Here is an 18,877-nt window from a genome sequence, read left to right as displayed (position 1 = left end):
TAGTTTTATTTTATTTTTTTACACCAATCAGTGTGCAAACATGGTCATTAAAACGCTAAATGAATAGACGTTCATAAACCAGTCAGTGCAACTCATCATTTTGGTCTCCAATTCTCAAACTCAAATTCTCACCCACGGAGGATTAAATGAGAATCTTTCTTGTTTAACACTGGAATGGGGTGGTGCACTGTTCACTACCCGAAGATACTGCCACATCGGGTCAATGCATAGGGCGACAGAAGCAAGCTTCCAAATCAGCTCCCTTTCTCAAAAATCCATTTAATTTATGGTCCCCAGATAGGGAACGTATGTATCAGTATGTGCTCACAAGTCACCCAAGTGCAAGTATTCACACAAAAAAAAACGTGCCTCAGGATGCGATCTGTCGCAAGATCCTTTCTTTTTTTACACTTGATCTAAGCCAAAAGGCCTAGAGGGGATAACCGGGAAAGGGGTGGACCCAACCATGTCCCCTTCATGAGCACTCACATTACTCATAGGAATGGAAGGAAGGCTGGCAGCCAACCAGCCTCCCATACACTTTCTGGGTGGGTGGCAGTCAGCCACCCATACATACATACAGCACAGGCTAAACCCACATCATCACTTAAAAAAAGGACAGGCGACCATTGCACTCTGATGGAGCATTTAGCAATGCAATCCATAGCCTGGCTTTTGCCTGAACCCCCATCACTCCTCCTCTTGCATATAAGACAATATTTCAGATCTGCATATGAAAACAACACACCTACCTTTGTTGCACATAGCTGCCTGCCTGTCTCTAGTTACCCCACTGGCTGTAGCTGCGTCCCTTCCGACATGGAATAACACCAACTGTAACGATAAACTGAAAATTAACAGTATAAACCTGCATCATTTTGGACTCTGGTATTTGCTGAATCCGGGTGACCTGACAATCGATGGTGGTGCCGCTGGTGATTCTGGCCTTCTTGGAATCTGTTGGGCCTATGTGTTAGCTCACACATCACTTGGGTATCCATGGTAACTACCACAACATGGTCATCTGCAGTTTACATCTAGCCCGTGGCATTGAATGGCATTTTAAAAGTGCTAAGGGTCCTGGTGCAATAATCCTCCCATGAGGATCAGCCTCAACGGCTTTGTAGATTGCACTCATGTCAGCAACTCCATATACATTTTTTTTTCTTCATGCTTCTTTCTTCATCCTTTTTTCTTTCTGTCATTCAGACTTTCATTCATTCGATCTCTCTCACTCACTTGCTTTAACTCATTTGTTCTCACTCACTCACTCACTCACTCAATCACTCACTCACTCATTCACTCTCACTCACTCTCACTCTCTCACTCACTCGCTCACTAAGTCAGTCTCTCTCTCTCTCTCTCTTTTTCTTTTTATATATATTTTTTTCCGTCTTCTTCTTCTTCTTCTTCTTCTTCTTCAGACCCTGTCATAGCACTAATGCCTTTCCAATACCACCAGCAGATGGAGACACTCCATTGCAACATTGGTTGTGAGCAGCAGTTTCTAAAAACAAATGCCTCATGGCGGATTTCCCATCCATCAATGGATGGTAAATTTTGTTTTTATCATTCACTGACCACAGAAACCAATGCATGGTCAAGCAACAGCAATTACACACCCTTGTGTATAGGCATGAGACCCTCATGTCATTTAACAGGATTCAGCACCACCCACAAGACAGCTACCTGTCATGTCATGTCAAACCTGCACAGGTGTGCTAGATTATTATTATTTAGTTTTATTTTATTTTTTTACACCAATCAGTGTGCAAACATGGTCATTAAAACGCTAAATGAATAGACGTTCATAAACCAGTCAGTGCAACTCATCATTTTGGTCTCCAATTCTCAAACTCAAATTCTCACCCACGGAGGATTAAATGAGAATCTTTCTTGTTTAACACTGGAATGGGGTGGTGCACTGTTCACTACCCGAAGATACTGCCACATCGGGTCAATGCATAGGGCGACAGAAGCAAGCTTCCAAATCAGCTCCCTTTCTCAAAAATCCATTTAATTTATGGTCCCCAGATAGGGAACGTATGTATCAGTATGTGCTCACAAGTCACCCAAGTGCAAGTATTCACACAAAAAAAAACGTGCCTCAGGATGCGATCTGTCGCAAGATCCTTTCTTTTTTTTACACTTGATCTAAGCCAAAAGGCCTAGAGGGGATAACCGGGAAAGGGGTGGACCCAACCATGTCCCCTTCATGAGCACTCACATTACTCATAGGAATGGAAGGAAGGCTGGCAGCCAACCAGCCTCCCATACACTTTCTGGGTGGGTGGCAGTCAGCCACCCATACATACATACAGCACAGGCTAAACCCACATCATCACTTAAAAAAAGGACAGGCGACCATTGCACTCTGATGGAGCATTTAGCAATGCAATCCATAGCCTGGCTTTTGCCTGAACCCCCATCACTCCTCCTCTTGCATATAAGACAATATTTCAGATCTGCATATGAAAACAACACGCCTACCTTTGTTGCACATAGCTGCCTGCCTGTCTCTAGTTACCCCACTGGCTGTAGCTGCGTCCCTTCCGACATGGAATAACACCAACTGTAACGATAAACTGAAAATTAACAGTATAAACCTGCATCATTTTGGACTCTGGTATTTGCTGAATCCGGGTGACCTGACAATCGATGGTGGTGCCGCTGGTGATTCTGGCCTTCTTGGAATCTGTTGGGCCTATGTGTTAGCTCACACATCACTTGGGTATCCATGGTAACTACCACAACATGGTCATCTGCAGTTTACATCTAGCCCGTGGCAATGAATGGCATTTTAAAAGTGCTAAGGGTCCTGGTGCAATAATCCTCCCATGAGGATCAGCCTCAACGGCTTTGTAGATTGCACTCATGTCAGCAACTCCATATACATTTTTTTTTCTTCATGCTTCTTTCTTCATCCTTTTTTCTTTCTGTCATTCAGACTTTCATTCATTCGATCTCTCTCACTCACTTGCTTTAACTCATTTGTTCTCACTCACTCACTCACTCACTCACTCAATCACTCACTCACTCATTCACTCTCACTCACTCTCACTCTCTCACTCACTCGCTCACTAAGTCAGTCTCTCTCTCTCTCTCTCTCTTTTTCTTTTTATATATATTTTTTTCCGTCTTCTTCTTCTTCTTCTTCTTCTTCTTCAGACCCTGTCATAGCACTAATGCCTTTCCAATACCACCAGCAGATGGAGACACTCCATTGCAACATTGGTTGTGAGCAGCAGTTTCTAAAAACAAATGCCTCATGGCGGATTTCCCATCCATCAATGGATGGTAAATTTTGTTTTTATCATTCACTGACCACAGAAACCAATGCATGGTCAAGCAACAGCAATGACACACCCTTGTGTATAGGCATGAGACCCTCATGTCATTTAACAGGATTCAGCACCACCCACAAGACAGCTACCTGTCATGTCATGTCAAACCTGCACAGGTGTGCTAGATTATTATTATTTAGTTTTATTTTATTTTTTTACACCAATCAGTGTGCAAACATGGTCATTAAAACGCTAAATGAATAGACGTTCATAAACCAGTCAGTGCAACTCATCATTTTGGTCTCCAATTCTCAAACTCAAATTCTCACCCACGGAGGATTAAATGAGAATCTTTCTTGTTTAACACTGGAATGGGGTGGTGCACTGTTCACTACCCGAAGATACTGCCACATCGGGTCAATGCATAGGGCGACAGAAGCAAGCTTCCAAATCAGCTCCCTTTCTCAAAAATCCATTTAATTTATGGTCCCCAGATAGGGAACGTATGTATCAGTATGTGCTCACAAGTCACCCAAGTGCAAGTATTCACACAAAAAAAAACGTGCCTCAGGATGCGATCTGTCGCAAGATCCTTTCTTTTTTTACACTTGATCTAAGCCAAAAGGCCTAGAGGGGATAACCGGGAAAGGGGTGGACCCAACCATGTCCCCTTCATGAGCACTCACATTACTCATAGGAATGGAAGGAAGGCTGGCAGCCAACCAGCCTCCCATACACTTTCTGGGTGGGTGGCAGTCAGCCACCCATACATACATACAGCACAGGCTAAACCCACATCATCACTTAAAAAAAGGACAGGCGACCATTGCACTCTGATGGAGCATTTAGCAATGCAATCCATAGCCTGGCTTTTGCCTGAACCCCCATCACTCCTCCTCTTGCATATAAGACAATATTTCAGATCTGCATATGAAAACAACACGCCTACCTTTGTTGCACATAGCTGCCTGCCTGTCTCTAGTTACCCCACTGGCTGTAGCTGCGTCCCTTCCGACATGGAATAACACCAACTGTAACGATAAACTGAAAATTAACAGTATAAACCTGCATCATTTTGGACTCTGGTATTTGCTGAATCCGGGTGACCTGACAATCGATGGTGGTGCCGCTGGTGATTCTGGCCTTCTTGGAATCTGTTGGGCCTATGTGTTAGCTCACACATCACTTGGGTATCCATGGTAACTACCACAACATGGTCATCTGCAGTTTACATCTAGCCCGTGGCATTGAATGGCATTTTAAAAGTGCTAAGGGTCCTGGTGCAATAATCCTCCCATGAGGATCAGCCTCAACGGCTTTGTAGATTGCACTCATGTCAGCAACTCCATATACATTTTTTTTTCTTCATGCTTCTTTCTTCATCCTTTTTTCTTTCTGTCATTCAGACTTTCATTCATTCGATCTCTCTCACTCACTTGCTTTAACTCATTTGTTACTCACTCACTCACTCAATCACTCACTCACTCATTCACTCTCACTCACTCTCACTCTCTCACTCACTCGCTCACTAAGTCAGTCTCTCTCTCTCTCTCTCTTTTTCTTTTTATATATATTTTTTTCCGTCTTCTTCTTCTTCTTCTTCTTCTTCTTCTTCTTCTTCTTCTTCTTCTTCAGACCCTGTCATAGCACTAATGCCTTTCCAATACCACCAGCAGATGGAGACACTCCATTGCAACATTGGTTGTGAGCAGCAGTTTCTAAAAACAAATGCCTCATGGCGGATTTCCCATCCATCAATGGATGGTAAATTTTGTTTTTATCATTCACTGACCACAGAAACCAATGCATGGTCAAGCAACAGCAATGACACACCCTTGTGTATAGGCATGAGACCCTCATGTCATTTAACAGGATTCAGCACCACCCACAAGACAGCTACCTGTCATGTCATGTCAAACCTGCACAGGTGTGCTAGATTATTATTATTTAGTTTTATTTTATTTTTTTACACCAATCAGTGTGCAAACATGGTCATTAAAACGCTAAATGAATAGACGTTCATAAACCAGTCAGTGCAACTCATCATTTTGGTCTCCAATTCTCAAACTCAAATTCTCACCCACGGAGGATTAAATGAGAATCTTTCTTGTTTAACACTGGAATGGGGTGGTGCACTGTTCACTACCCGAAGATACTGCCACATCGGGTCAATGCATAGGGCGACAGAAGCAAGCTTCCAAATCAGCTCCCTTTCTCAAAAATCCATTTAATTTATGGTCCCCAGATAGGGAACGTATGTATCAGTATGTGCTCACAAGTCACCCAAGTGCAAGTATTCACACAAAAAAAAACGTGCCTCAGGATGCGATCTGTCGCAAGATCCTTTCTTTTTTTACACTTGATCTAAGCCAAAAGGCCTAGAGGGGATAACCGGGAAAGGGGTGGACCCAACCATGTCCCCTTCATGAGCACTCACATTACTCATAGGAATGGAAGGAAGGCTGGCAGCCAACCAGCCTCCCATACACTTTCTGGGTGGGTGGCAGTCAGCCACCCATACATACATACAGCACAGGCTAAACCCACATCATCACTTAAAAAAAGGACAGGCGACCATTGCACTCTGATGGAGCATTTAGCAATGCAATCCATAGCCTGGCTTTTGCCTGAACCCCCATCACTCCTCCTCTTGCATATAAGACAATATTTCAGATCTGCATATGAAAACAACACGCCTACCTTTGTTGCACATAGCTGCCTGCCTGTCTCTAGTTACCCCACTGGCTGTAGCTGCGTCCCTTCCGACATGGAATAACACCAACTGTAACGATAAACTGAAAATTAACAGTATAAACCTGCATCATTTTGGACTCTGGTATTTGCTGAATCCGGGTGACCTGACAATCGATGGAGGTGCCGCTGGTGATTCTGGCCTTCTTGGAATCTGTTGGGCCTATGTGTTAGCTCACACATCACTTGGGTATCCATGGTAACTACCACAACATGGTCATCTGCAGTTTACATCTAGCCCGTGGCATTGAATGGCATTTTAAAAGTGCTAAGGGTCCTGGTGCAATAATCCTCCCATGAGGATCAGCCTCAACGGCTTTGTAGATTGCACTCATGTCAGCAACTCCATATACATTTTTTTTTCTTCATGCTTCTTTCTTCATCCTTTTTTCTTTCTGTCATTCAGACTTTCATTCATTCGATCTCTCTCACTCACTTGCTTTAACTCATTTGTTCTCACTCACTCACTCACTCACTCAATCACTCACTCACTCATTCACTCTCACTCACTCTCACTCTCTCACTCACTCGCTCACTAAGTCAGTCTCTCTCTCTCTCTCTCTTTTTCTTTTTATATATATTTTTTTCCGTCTTCTTCTTCTTCTTCTTCTTCTTCAGACCCTGTCATAGCACTAATGCCTTTCCAATACCACCAGCAGATGGAGACACTCCATTGCAACATTGGTTGTGAGCAGCAGTTTCTAAAAACAAATGCCTCATGGCGGATTTCCCATCCATCAATGGATGGTAAATTTTGTTTTTATCATTCACTGACCACAGAAACCAATGCATGGTCAAGCAACAGCAATGACACACCCTTGTGTATAGGCATGAGACCCTCATGTCATTTAACAGGATTCAGCACCACCCACAAGACAGCTACCTGTCATGTCATGTCAAACCTGCACAGGTGTGCTAGATTATTATTATTTAGTTTTATTTTATTTTTTTACACCAATCAGTGTGCAAACATGGTCATTAAAACGCTAAATGAATAGACGTTCATAAACCAGTCAGTGCAACTCATCATTTTGGTCTCCAATTCTCAAACTCAAATTCTCACCCACGGAGGATTAAATGAGAATCTTTCTTGTTTAACACTGGAATGGGGTGGTGCACTGTTCACTACCCGAAGATACTGCCACATCGGGTCAATGCATAGGGCGACAGAAGCAAGCTTCCAAATCAGCTCCCTTTCTCAAAAATCCATTTAATTTATGGTCCCCAGATAGGGAACGTATGTATCAGTATGTGCTCACAAGTCACCCAAGTGCAAGTATTCACACAAAAAAAAACATGCCTCAGGATGCGATCTGTCGCAAGATCCTTTCTTTTTTTACACTTGATCTAAGCCAAAAGGCCTAGAGGGGATAACCGGGAAAGGGGTGGACCCAACCATGTCCCCTTCATGAGCACTCACATTACTCATAGGAATGGAAGGAAGGCTGGCAGCCAACCAGCCTCCCATACACTTTCTGGGTGGGTGGCAGTCAGCCACCCATACATACATACAGCACAGGCTAAACCCACATCATCACTTAAAAAAAGGACAGGCGACCATTGCACTCTGATGGAGCATTTAGCAATGCAATCCATAGCCTGGCTTTTGCCTGAACCCCCATCACTCCTCCTCTTGCATATAAGACAATATTTCAGATCTGCATATGAAAACAACACGCCTACCTTTGTTGCACATAGCTGCCTGCCTGTCTCTAGTTACCCCACTGGCTGTAGCTGCGTCCCTTCCGACATGGAATAACACCAACTGTAACGATAAACTGAAAATTAACAGTATAAACCTGCATCATTTTGGACTCTGGTATTTGCTGAATCCGGGTGACCTGACAATCGATGGTGGTGCCGCTGGTGATTCTGGCCTTCTTGGAATCTGTTGGGCCTATGTGTTAGCTCACACATCACTTGGGTATCCATGGTAACTACCACAACATGGTCATCTGCAGTTTACATCTAGCCCGTGGCATTGAATGGCATTTTAAAAGTGCTAAGGGTCCTGGTGCAATAATCCTCCCATGAGGATCAGCCTCAATGGCTTTGTAGATTGCACTCATGTCAGCAACTCCATATACATTTTTTTTTCTTCATGCTTCTTTCTTCATCCTTTTTTCTTTCTGTCATTCAGACTTTCATTCATTCGATCTCTCTCACTCACTTGCTTTAACTCATTTGTTCTCACTCACTCACTCACTCACTCACTCAATCACTCACTCACTCATTCACTCTCACTCACTCTCACTCTCTCACTCACTCGCTCACTAAGTCAGTCTCTCTCTCTCTCTCTCTTTTTCTTTTTATATATATTTTTTTCCGTCTTCTTCTTCTTCTTCTTCTTCTTCAGACCCTGTCATAGCACTAATGCCTTTCCAATACCACCAGCAGATGGAGACACTCCATTGCAACATTGGTTGTGAGCAGCAGTTTCTAAAAACAAATGCCTCATGGCGGATTTCCCATCCATCAATGGATGGTAAATTTTGTTTTTATCATTCACTGACCACAGAAACCAATGCATGGTCAAGCAACAGCAATGACACACCCTTGTGTATAGGCATGAGACCCTCATGTCATTTAACAGGATTCAGCACCACCCACAAGACAGCTACCTGTCATGTCATGTCAAACCTGCACAGGTGTGCTAGATTATTATTATTTAGTTTTATTTTATTTTTTTACACCAATCAGTGTGCAAACATGGTCATTAAAACGCTAAATGAATAGACGTTCATAAACCAGTCAGTGCAACTCATCATTTTGGTCTCCAATTCTCAAACTCAAATTCTCACCCACGGAGGATTAAATGAGAATCTTTCTTGTTTAACACTGGAATGGGGTGGTGCACTGTTCACTACCCGAAGATACTGCCACATCGGGTCAATGCATAGGGCGACAGAAGCAAGCTTCCAAATCAGCTCCCTTTCTCAAAAATCCATTTAATTTATGGTCCCCAGATAGGGAACGTATGTATCAGTATGTGCTCACAAGTCACCCAAGTGCAAGTATTCACACAAAAAAAAACATGCCTCAGGATGCGATCTGTCGCAAGATCCTTTCTTTTTTTACACTTGATCTAAGCCAAAAGGCCTAGAGGGGATAACCGGGAAAGGGGTGGACCCAACCATGTCCCCTTCATGAGCACTCACATTACTCATAGGAATGGAAGGAAGGCTGGCAGCCAACCAGCCTCCCATACACTTTCTGGGTGGGTGGCAGTCAGCCACCCATACATACATACAGCACAGGCTAAACCCACATCATCACTTAAAAAAAGGACAGGCGACCATTGCACTCTGATGGAGCATTTAGCAATGCAATCCATAGCCTGGCTTTTGCCTGAACCCCCATCACTCCTCCTCTTGCATATAAGACAATATTTCAGATCTGCATATGAAAACAACACGCCTACCTTTGTTGCACATAGCTGCCTGCCTGTCTCTAGTTACCCCACTGGCTGTAGCTGCGTCCCTTCCGACATGGAATAACACCAACTGTAACGATAAACTGAAAATTAACAGTATAAACCTGCATCATTTTGGACTCTGGTATTTGCTGAATCCGGGTGACCTGACAATCGATGGTGGTGCCGCTGGTGATTCTGGCCTTCTTGGAATCTGTTGGGCCTATGTGTTAGCTCACACATCACTTGGGTATCCATGGTAACTACCACAACATGGTCATCTGCAGTTTACATCTAGCCCGTGGCATTGAATGGCATTTTAAAAGTGCTAAGGGTCCTGGTGCAATAATCCTCCCATGAGGATCAGCCTCAACGGCTTTGTAGATTGCACTCATGTCAGCAACTCCATATACATTTTTTTTTCTTCATGCTTCTTTCTTCATCCTTTTTTCTTTCTGTCATTCAGACTTTCATTCATTCGATCTCTCTCACTCACTTGCTTTAACTCATTTGTTCTCACTCACTCACTCACTCACTCACTCAATCACTCACTCACTCATTCACTCTCACTCACTCTCACTCTCTCACTCACTCGCTCACTAAGTCAGTCTCTCTCTCTCTCTCTCTTTTTCTTTTTATATATATTTTTTTCCGTCTTCTTCTTCTTCTTCTTCTTCTTCTTCTTCTTCAGACCCTGTCATAGCACTAATGCCTTTCCAATACCACCAGCAGATGGAGACACTCCATTGCAACATTGGTTGTGAGCAGCAGTTTCTAAAAACAAATGCCTCATGGCGGATTTCCCATCCATCAATGGATGGTAAATTTTGTTTTTATCATTCACTGACCACAGAAACCAATGCATGGTCAAGCAACAGCAATGACACACCCTTGTGTATAGGCATGAGACCCTCATGTCATTTAACAGGATTCAGCACCACCCACAAGACAGCTACCTGTCATGTCATGTCAAACCTGCACAGGTGTGCTAGATTATTATTATTTAGTTTTATTTTATTTTTTTACACCAATCAGTGTGCAAACATGGTCATTAAAACGCTAAATGAATAGACGTTCATAAACCAGTCAGTGCAACTCATCATTTTGGTCTCCAATTCTCAAACTCAAATTCTCACCCACGGAGGATTAAATGAGAATCTTTCTTGTTTAACACTGGAATGGGGTGGTGCACTGTTCACTACCCGAAGATACTGCCACATCGGGTCAATGCATAGGGCGACAGAAGCAAGCTTCCAAATCAGCTCCCTTTCTCAAAAATCCATTTAATTTATGGTCCCCAGATAGGGAACGTATGTATCAGTATGTGCTCACAAGTCACCCAAGTGCAAGTATTCACACAAAAAAAAACATGCCTCAGGATGCGATCTGTCGCAAGATCCTTTCTTTTTTTACACTTGATCTAAGCCAAAAGGCCTAGAGGGGATAACCGGGAAAGGGGTGGACCCAACCATGTCCCCTTCATGAGCACTCACATTACTCATAGGAATGGAAGGAAGGCTGGCAGCCAACCAGCCTCCCATACACTTTCTGGGTGGGTGGCAGTCAGCCACCCATACATACATACAGCACAGGCTAAACCCACATCATCACTTAAAAAAAGGACAGGCGACCATTGCACTCTGATGGAGCATTTAGCAATGCAATCCATAGCCTGGCTTTTGCCTGAACCCCCATCACTCCTCCTCTTGCATATAAGACAATATTTCAGATCTGCATATGAAAACAACACGCCTACCTTTGTTGCACATAGCTGCCTGCCTGTCTCTAGTTACCCCACTGGCTGTAGCTGCGTCCCTTCCGACATGGAATAACACCAACTGTAACGATAAACTGAAAATTAACAGTATAAACCTGCATCATTTTGGACTCTGGTATTTGCTGAATCCGGGTGACCTGACAATCGATGGTGGTGCCGCTGGTGATTCTGGCCTTCTTGGAATCTGTTGGGCCTATGTGTTAGCTCACACATCACTTGGGTATCCATGGTAACTACCACAACATGGTCATCTGCAGTTTACATCTAGCCCGTGGCATTGAATGGCATTTTAAAAGTGCTAAGGGTCCTGGTGCAATAATCCTCCCATGAGGATCAGCCTCAACGGCTTTGTAGATTGCACTCATGTCAGCAACTCCATATACATTTTTTTTTCTTCATGCTTCTTTCTTCATCCTTTTTTCTTTCTGTCATTCAGACTTTCATTCATTCGATCTCTCTCACTCACTTGCTTTAACTCATTTGTTCTCACTCACTCACTCACTCACTCAATCACTCACTCATTCACTCTCACTCACTCTCACTCTCTCACTCACTCGCTCACTAAGTCAGTCTCTCTCTCTCTCTCTCTTTTTCTTTTTATATATATTTTTTTCCGTCTTCTTCTTCTTCTTCTTCTTCTTCAGACCCTGTCATAGCACTAATGCCTTTCCAATACCACCAGCAGATGGAGACACTCCATTGCAACATTGGTTGTGAGCAGCAGTTTCTAAAAACAAATGCCTCATGGCGGATTTCCCATCCATCAATGGATGGTAAATTTTGTTTTTATCATTCACTGACCACAGAAACCAATGCATGGTCAAGCAACAGCAATGACACACCCTTGTGTATAGGCATGAGACCCTCATGTCATTTAACAGGATTCAGCACCACCCACAAGACAGCTACCTGTCATGTCATGTCAAACCTGCACAGGTGTGCTAGATTATTATTATTTAGTTTTATTTTATTTTTTTACACCAATCAGTGTGCAAACATGGTCATTAAAACGCTAAATGAATAGACGTTCATAAACCAGTCAGTGCAACTCATCATTTTGGTCTCCAATTCTCAAACTCAAATTCTCACCCACGGAGGCGGAGGATTAAATGAGAATCTTTCTTGTTTAACACTGGAATGGGGTGGTGCACTGTTCACTACCCGAAGATACTGCCACATCGGGTCAATGCATAGGGCGACAGAAGCAAGCTTCCAAATCAGCTCCCTTTCTCAAAAATCCATTTAATTTATGGTCCCCAGATAGGGAACGTATGTATCAGTATGTGCTCACAAGTCACCCAAGTGCAAGTATTCACACAAAAAAAAACATGCCTCAGGATGCGATCTGTCGCAAGATCCTTTCTTTTTTTACACTTGATCTAAGCCAAAAGGCCTAGAGGGGATAACCGGGAAAGGGGTGGACCCAACCATGTCCCCTTCATGAGCACTCACATTACTCATAGGAATGGAAGGAAGGCTGGCAGCCAACCAGCCTCCCATACACTTTCTGGGTGGGTGGCAGTCAGCCACCCATACATACATACAGCACAGGCTAAACCCACATCATCACTTAAAAAAAGGACAGGCGACCATTGCACTCTGATGGAGCATTTAGCAATGCAATCCATAGCCTGGCTTTTGCCTGAACCCCCATCACTCCTCCTCTTGCATATAAGACAATATTTCAGATCTGCATATGAAAACAACACGCCTACCTTTGTTGCACATAGCTGCCTGCCTGTCTCTAGTTACCCCACTGGCTGTAGCTGCGTCCCTTCCGACATGGAATAACACCAACTGTAACGATAAACTGAAAATTAACAGTATAAACCTGCATCATTTTGGACTCTGGTATTTGCTGAATCCGGGTGACCTGACAATCGATGGTGGTGCCGCTGGTGATTCTGGCCTTCTTGGAATCTGTTGGGCCTATGTGTTAGCTCACACATCACTTGGGTATCCATGGTAACTACCACAACATGGTCATCTGCAGTTTACATCTAGCCCGTGGCATTGAATGGCATTTTAAAAGTGCTAAGGGTCCTGGTGCAATAATCCTCCCATGAGGATCAGCCTCAACGGCTTTGTAGATTGCACTCATGTCAGCAACTCCATATACATTTTTTTTTCTTCATGCTTCTTTCTTCATCCTTTTTTCTTTCTGTCATTCAGACTTTCATTCATTCGATCTCTCTCACTCACTTGCTTTAACTCATTTGTTCTCACTCACTCACTCACTCACTCAATCACTCACTCACTCATTCACTCTCACTCACTCTCACTCTCTCACTCACTCGCTCACTAAGTCAGTCTCTCTCTCTCTCTCTCTTTTTCTTTTTATATATATTTTTTTCCGTCTTCTTCTTCTTCTTCTTCTTCTTCTTCTTCAGACCCTGTCATAGCACTAATGCCTTTCCAATACCACCAGCAGATGGAGACACTCCATTGCAACATTGGTTGTGAGCAGCAGTTTCTAAAAACAAATGCCTCATGGCGGATTTCCCATCCATCAATGGATGGTAAATTTTGTTTTTATCATTCACTGACCACAGAAACCAATGCATGGTCAAGCAACAGCAATGACACACCCTTGTGTATAGGCATGAGACCCTCATGTCATTTAACAGGATTCAGCACCACCCACAAGACAGCTACCTGTCATGTCATGTCAAACCTGCACAGGTGTGCTAGATTATTATTATTTAGTTTTATTTTATTTTTTTACACCAATCAGTGTGCAAACATGGTCATTAAAACGCTAAATGAATAGACGTTCATAAACCAGTCAGTGCAACTCATCATTTTGGTCTCCAATTCTCAAACTCAAATTCTCACCCACGGAGGATTAAATGAGAATCTTTCTTGTTTAACACTGGAATGGGGTGGTGCACTGTTCACTACCCGAAGATACTGCCACATCGGGTCAATGCATAGGGCGACAGAAGCAAGCTTCCAAATCAGCTCCCTTTCTCAAAAATCCATTTAATTTATGGTCCCCAGATAGGGAACGTATGTATCAGTATGTGCTCACAAGTCACCCAAGTGCAAGTATTCACACAAAAAAAAACATGCCTCAGGATGCGATCTGTCGCAAGATCCTTTCTTTTTTTACACTTGATCTAAGCCAAAAGGCCTAGAGGGGATAACCGGGAAAGGGGTGGACCCAACCATGTCCCCTTCATGAGCACTCACATTACTCATAGGAATGGAAGGAAGGCTGGCAGCCAACCAGCCTCCCATACACTTTCTGGGTGGGTGGCAGTCAGCCACCCATACATACATACAGCACAGGCTAAACCCACATCATCACTTAAAAAAAGGACAGGCGACCATTGCACTCTGATGGAGCATTTAGCAATGCAATCCATAGCCTGGCTTTTGCCTGAACCCCCATCACTCCTCCTCTTGCATATAAGACAATATTTCAGATCTGCATATGAAAACAACACGCCTACCTTTGTTGCACATAGCTGCCTGCCTGTCTCTAGTTACCCCACTGGCTGTAGCTGCGTCCCTTCCGACATGGAATAACACCAACTGTAACGATAAACTGAAAATTAACAGTATAAACCTGCATCATTTTGGACTCTGGTATTTGCTGAATCCGGGTGACCTGACAATCGATGGTGGTGCCGCTGGTGATTCTGGCCTTCTTGGAATCTGTTGGGCCTATGTGTTAGCTCACACATCACTTGGGTATCCATGGTAACTACCACAACATGGTCATCTGCAGTTTACATCTAGCCCGTGGCATTGAATGGCATTTTAAAAGTGCTAAGGGTCCTGGTGCAATAATCCTCCCATGAGGATCAGCCTCAACGGCTTTGTAGATTGCACTCATGTCAGCAACTCCATATACATTTTTTTTTCTTCATGCTTCTTTCTTCATCCTTTTTTCTTTCTGTCATTCAGACTTTCATTCATTCGATCTCTCTCACTCACTTGCTTTAACTCATTTGTTCTCACTCACTCACTCACTCAATCACTCACTCATTCACTCTCACTCACTCTCACTCTCTCACTCACTCGCTCACTAAGTCAGTCTCTCTCTCTCTCTCTCTTTTTCTTTTTATATATATTTTTTTCCGTCTTCTTCTTCTTCTTCTTCTTCTTCAGACCCTGTCATAGCACTAATGCCTTTCCAATACCACCAGCAGATGGAGACACTCCATTGCAACATTGGTTGTGAGCAGCAGTTTCTAAAAACAAATGCCTCATGGCGGATTTCCCATCCATCAATGGATGGTAAATTTTGTTTTTATCATTCACTGACCACAGAAACCAATGCATGGTCAAGCAACAGCAATGACACACCCTTGTGTATAGGCATGAGACCCTCATGTCATTTAACAGGATTCAGCACCACCCACAAGACAGCTACCTGTCATGTCATGTCAAACCTGCACAGGTGTGCTAGATTATTATTATTTAGTTTTATTTTATTTTTTTACACCAATCAGTGTGCAAACATGGTCATTAAAACGCTAAATGAATAGACGTTCATAAACCAGTCAGTGCAACTCATCATTTTGGTCTCCAATTCTCAAACTCAAATTCTCACCCACGGAGGATTAAATGAGAATCTTTCTTGTTTAACACTGGAATGGGGTGGTGCACTGTTCACTACCCGAAGATACTGCCACATCGGGTCAATGCATAGGGCGACAGAAGCAAGCTTCCAAATCAGCTCCCTTTCTCAAAAATCCATTTAATTTATGGTCCCCAGATAGGGAACGTATGTATCAGTATGTGCTCACAAGTCACCCAAGTGCAAGTATTCACACAAAAAAAAACATGCCTCAGGATGCGATCTGTCGCAAGATCCTTTCTTTTTTTACACTTGATCTAAGCCAAAAGGCCTAGAGGGGATAACCGGGAAAGGGGTGGACCCAACCATGTCCCCTTCATGAGCACTCACATTACTCATAGGAATGGAAGGAAGGCTGGCAGCCAACCAGCCTCCCATACACTTTCTGGGTGGGTGGCAGTCAGCCACCCATACATACATACAGCACAGGCTAAACCCACATCATCACTTAAAAAAAGGACAGGCGACCATTGCACTCTGATGGAGCATTTAGCAATGCAATCCATAGCCTGGCTTTTGCCTGAACCCCCATCACTCCTCCTCTTGCATATAAGACAATATTTCAGATCTGCATATGAAAACAACACGCCTACCTTTGTTGCACATAGCTGCCTGCCTGTCTCTAGTTACCCCACTGGCTGTAGCTGCGTCCCTTCCGACATGGAATAACACCAACTGTAACGATAAACTGAAAATTAACAGTATAAACCTGCATCATTTTGGACTCTGGTATTTGCTGAATCCGGGTGACCTGACAATCGATGGTGGTGCCGCTGGTGATTCTGGCCTTCTTGGAATCTGTTGGGCCTATGTGTTAGCTCACACATCACTTGGGTATCCATGGTAACTACCACAACATGGTCATCTGCAGTTTACATCTAGCCCGTGGCATTGAATGGCATTTTAAAAGTGCTAAGGGTCCTGGTGCAATAATCCTCCCATGAGGATCAGCCTCAACGGCTTTGTAGATTGCACTCATGTCAGCAACTCCATATACATTTTTTTTTCTTCATGCTTCTTTCTTCATCCTTTTTTCTTTCTGTCATTCAGACTTTCATTCATTCGATCTCTCTCACTCACTTGCTTTAACTCATTTGTTCTCACTCACTCACTCACTCACTCAATCACTCACTCACTCATTCACTCTCACTCACTCTCACTCTCTCACTCACTCGCTCACTAAGTCAGTCTCTCTCTCTCTCTCTCTTTTTCTTTTTATATATATTTTTTTCCGTCTTCTTCTTCTTCTTCTTCTTCTTCTTCTTCAGACCCTGTCATAGCACTAATGCCTTTCCAATACCACCAGCAGATGGAGACACTCCATTGCAACATTGGTTGTGAGCAGCAGTTTCTAAAAACAAATGCCTCATGGCGGATTTCCCATCCATCAATGGATGGTAAATTTTGTTTTTATCATTCACTGACCACAGAAACCAATGCATGGTCAAGCAACAGCAATGACACACCCTTGTGTATAGGCATGAGACCCTCATGTCATTTAACAGGATTCAGCACCACCCACAAGACAGCTACCTGTCATGTCATGTCAAACCTGCACAGGTGTGCTAGATTATTATTATTTAGTTTTATTTTATTTTTTTACACCAATCAGTGTGCAAACATGGTCATTAAAACGCTAAATGAATAGACGTTCATAAACCAGTCAGTGCAACTCATCATTTTGGTCTCCAATTCTCAAACTCAAATTCTCACCCACGGAGGATTAAATGAGAATCTTTCTTGTTTAACACTGGAATGGGGTGGTGCACTGTTCACTACCCGAAGATACTGCCACATCGGGTCAATGCATAGGGCGACAGAAGCAAGCTTCCAAATCAGCTCCCTTTCTCAAAAATCCATTTAATTTATGGTCCCCAGATAGGGAACGTATGTATCAGTATGTGCTCACAAGTCACCCAAGTGCAAGTATTCACACAAAAAAAAACATGCCTCAGGATGCGATCTGTCGCAAGATCCTTTCTTTTTTTACACTTGATCTAAGCCAAAAGGCCTAGAGGGGATAACCGGGAAAGGGGTGGACCCAACCATGTCCCCTTCATGAGCACTCACATTACTCATAGGAATGGAAGGAAGGCTGGCAGCCAACCAGCCTCCCATACACTTTCTGGGTGGGTGGCAGTCAGCCACCCATACATACATACAGCACAGGCTAAACCCACATCATCACTTAAAAAAAGGACAGGCGACCATTGCACTCTGATGGAGCATTTAGCAATGCAATCCATAGCCTGGCTTTTGCCTGAACCCCCATCACTCCTCCTCTTGCATATAAGACAATATTTCAGATCTGCATATGAAAACAACACGCCTACCTTTGTTGCACATAGCTGCCTGCCTGTCTCTAGTTACCCCACTGGCTGTAGCTGCGTCCCTTCCGACATGGAATAACACCAACTGTAACGATAAACTGAAAATTAACAGTATAAACCTGCATCATTTTGGACTCTGGTATTTGCTGAATCCGGGTGACCTGACAATCGATGGTGGTGCCGCTGGTGATTCTGGCCTTCTTGGAATCTGTTGGGCCTATGTGTTAGCTCACACATCACTTGGGTATCCATGGTAACTACCACAACATGGTCATCTGCAGTTTACATCTAGCCCGTGGCAATGAATGGCATTTTAAAAGTGCTAAGGGTCCTGGTGCAATAATCCTCCCATGAGGATCAGCCTCAACGGCTTTGTAGATTGCACTCATGTCAGCAACTCCATATACATTTTTTTTTCTTCATGCTTCTTTCTTCATCCTTTTTTCTTTCTGTCATTCAGACTTTCATTCATTCGATCTCTCTCACTCACTTGCTTTAACTCATTTGTTCTCACTCACTCACTCACTCAATCACTCACTCACTCATTCACTCTCACTCACTCTCACTCTCTCACTCACTCGCTCACTAAGTCAGTCTCTCTCTCTCTCTCTCTTTTTCTTTTTATATATATTTTTTTCCGTCTTCTTCTTCTTCTTCTTCTTCAGACCCTGTCATAGCACTAATGCCTTTCCAATACCACCAGCAGATGGAGACACTCCATTGCAACATTGGTTG

General features: G+C 43.4%; 11 pseudogenes; all 11 read right to left on the bottom strand.

The window, feature by feature from the left end:
• Positions 1–177: 177 nt before the first annotated feature.
• LOC130286806 (U2 spliceosomal RNA) lies at positions 178–441 on the bottom strand (annotated as a pseudogene).
• A 1,473-nt stretch (positions 442–1,914) lies between these two features.
• LOC130288576 (U2 spliceosomal RNA) lies at positions 1,915–2,179 on the bottom strand (annotated as a pseudogene).
• A 1,479-nt stretch (positions 2,180–3,658) lies between these two features.
• Positions 3,659–3,922, bottom strand: LOC130286805 (U2 spliceosomal RNA; annotated as a pseudogene).
• A 1,487-nt stretch (positions 3,923–5,409) lies between these two features.
• Positions 5,410–5,673, bottom strand: LOC130286803 (U2 spliceosomal RNA; annotated as a pseudogene).
• Positions 5,674–7,143: 1,470 nt separating this feature from the next.
• LOC130287663 (U2 spliceosomal RNA) lies at positions 7,144–7,407 on the bottom strand (annotated as a pseudogene).
• A 1,474-nt stretch (positions 7,408–8,881) lies between these two features.
• On the bottom strand, positions 8,882–9,145 carry LOC130287661 (U2 spliceosomal RNA; annotated as a pseudogene).
• Positions 9,146–10,628: 1,483 nt separating this feature from the next.
• Positions 10,629–10,892, bottom strand: LOC130287660 (U2 spliceosomal RNA; annotated as a pseudogene).
• Positions 10,893–12,364: 1,472 nt separating this feature from the next.
• Positions 12,365–12,628, bottom strand: LOC130287659 (U2 spliceosomal RNA; annotated as a pseudogene).
• Positions 12,629–14,104: 1,476 nt separating this feature from the next.
• LOC130287658 (U2 spliceosomal RNA) lies at positions 14,105–14,368 on the bottom strand (annotated as a pseudogene).
• A 1,462-nt stretch (positions 14,369–15,830) lies between these two features.
• On the bottom strand, positions 15,831–16,094 carry LOC130287656 (U2 spliceosomal RNA; annotated as a pseudogene).
• A 1,476-nt stretch (positions 16,095–17,570) lies between these two features.
• On the bottom strand, positions 17,571–17,834 carry LOC130287655 (U2 spliceosomal RNA; annotated as a pseudogene).
• Positions 17,835–18,877: the final 1,043 nt, after the last annotated feature.

This window comes from Hyla sarda, chromosome 8 (assembly GCF_029499605.1).
Source record: "Hyla sarda isolate aHylSar1 chromosome 8, aHylSar1.hap1, whole genome shotgun sequence".
Classification (NCBI taxonomy): Eukaryota; Metazoa; Chordata; class Amphibia; order Anura; family Hylidae; genus Hyla; species Hyla sarda.
The sequence above is the reverse complement of the archived record's forward strand: the minus strand, read 5'-3'. Positions and strand labels throughout refer to the sequence as shown.